A 2,162-nucleotide genomic window follows, 5' to 3' on the forward strand; every position below is an offset into this window, starting at 1 on the left:
TTCACTTACTGACAATCACAGTTCAAGTAAAAACATAACAAGACTAAATTAATCCAAACTGATGAAAAGGAGACCATGAGCTGCTCCAATAACCCAACAAATTACTGGTGATATTGCTATAAAATCTGGTCTAAAGCCCAGAATAGTCATGTGGTGCAGCTAGATTTGTGAGACATGTCCGGAATAAATCATGCGAAGCAAAGAAAGATAAAGTGAGTTAGCATGATAATTGCAAAGGCAGTAGTAATAAGTTAATATTTAGCAGGTATCAGATTAGATTATCATGCTAAAATGTACTTTTAGCACTTAATGTAAAAGTACAGCTGTCAGCGATTGGAATGCTTTATGTTTCGTGGAAGCAGCTCATGCTTTTATTTTTGTTAGGTTGGACTGGATTTAAGGAAGTTCAGCAACTTGGAGATTGGAGGAACCAAATCTAAGGCATACACCTTTGCTACAGCCCAAAGCAGAGAGGACCGCTACACCTTCAGCACACATAAAGTCACCTGTAAACATTACAGGTAGACTTTGAACACTCCTGCAACACAACAGTTTTTTGATGTTTGATGTTTAATTATAATGTATTTTTTTTGTGTTTAGTTACCGTGTGTCCAACAGCCCTCCTCTCAGTGCTGAGTTCAGTAGAGATTTGGCCAGACTGCCAGCTACCTGCAGCTATGCAACCAGAGCCCAGTACAGACGCCTCATAGACACATACGGACACACTATATTCACCAGGTAATAACATTAATATACACATCACTTTTATTTATTTTTTAATATTCAGAAGTGTATGAATTTTTTTTCAAATATTAATGTTCTTCAGGTTGATCTTGGAGCGCAGTTCAGGCGAGTCACGTCTACATGTACCTGCTTGTCCAGTCTGAATCATAATGAATTATAGACACCCACAGTACCTCTGCCTTGTACAGCTCTGGTCTCCACAGTCATTATTCAGAAGTGGTGGGAGGCAGAGGCTGGACTGGGGAGTTTTCACTCACCAGAAATGACTCCCTGGGCTACCAGAATTGGCTAAAAACCCTCAAGGATCAGCCTGATGTAGTTTGCTACTCCCTAAGACCACTGCATGACCTGGTGCAACAGTCAGCACAAAAAGCAGGACTGAAGGCTGCCATAGAGCAGTACTTAAAAGATAACGCCATCAGTATATCAAACAATACACAATCTTCCTGTAGCAGCAGGGGTCCCGACCTGGATTCCAAGTGTTGTCCTAAAGAGACTCAGAGGGGAACAGTGACGATAACCATGATCCAAGTCTTTGGTCTGAAAGGAGATTTTTGGGGCAAGACTGAGGGGTGAGTAGTGAACAAGATAAGCTTCAAAGGAAAGACCAATCATAGACATGTATACAGTAATTTTTTCTCCATTTCTTTTACCATTTCACAGATATGTGAAGATCTATATGACTACCCTAGGTACCAGACTAATGTGATCCGATCTAACTCCCCCTCCTGGATCACCTATTACCGTCTGGAAAATGTCAGTACAAAACACTTTTACCTAATTTTGTATCCCCAACAAAAAGTAAAAGCATGGACATTTGAAAAAAACAAACAAAGATGAAACAATTTAGAATAATTTCCTTATTTGAAAAAAAAACAAAACCCTGTTATATCTGTATATTAAAGACATGACTTTAATGACACTCCAACAAATATTAAATTATTATATGAAACACACCTGAAATGCTGTTTTTTTCCTTTTTAATTATTGTTGAAACAATAAATGGACACAACACGCATCATTATACTGTATGCTACTTTAACTTTGGCTCACTTTTTTTTTTTTTTTTTTTTAAAGGTGAAAACAAGCAGTCCTCTGAGGATTGAAGTCTGGGACAAAGATGCGTGGTTTGATGATTGGCTAGGATCATGTGTGAACTACCTGACTCAAGGTACAAACACAATCAGATGCTCCCTTCAGAGAGGCGGCACTGTTTTTGTCAACTACACTCTGACGTGTGACCGTCACCTGACTGGACCCACCTGTAACAAATACCAACCATCTCCACAGTGAGAAATGCATTCTGGGTGGGGCACACTATGGAAATGCTGGTAGCTTATCCTTAATCGAGTATCAGATCAGGTGATAACATTCTTTAAATTTATTGCAACAGGTAATAAAGGGGGACATATCATACA

At 39.1% G+C, this 2,162-nt stretch overlaps 1 long non-coding RNA gene across 2 annotated transcripts; it reads left to right on the forward strand.

The window, feature by feature from the left end:
• Positions 1 to 390: 390 nt before the first annotated feature.
• On the forward strand, positions 391 to 1,276 carry LOC109200976 (uncharacterized). Of its 2 annotated transcripts, none has more exons than XR_003218797.1 (3): positions 391 to 521; positions 601 to 738; positions 1,200 to 1,276. It is a non-coding gene; the product is annotated as an uncharacterized LOC109200976 (long non-coding RNA). The 2 variants fall into 2 exon arrangements; XR_002061022.1 differs by having other exon boundaries at positions 1,197 to 1,271.
• The last annotated feature ends 886 nt before the right edge of the window (positions 1,277 to 2,162 follow it).

The sequence above is a fragment of the Oreochromis niloticus genome, unplaced genomic scaffold (genome assembly GCF_001858045.2).
Source record: "Oreochromis niloticus isolate F11D_XX unplaced genomic scaffold, O_niloticus_UMD_NMBU tig00008802_pilon, whole genome shotgun sequence".
In the NCBI taxonomy this organism is placed as follows: Eukaryota; Metazoa; Chordata; class Actinopteri; order Cichliformes; family Cichlidae; genus Oreochromis; species Oreochromis niloticus.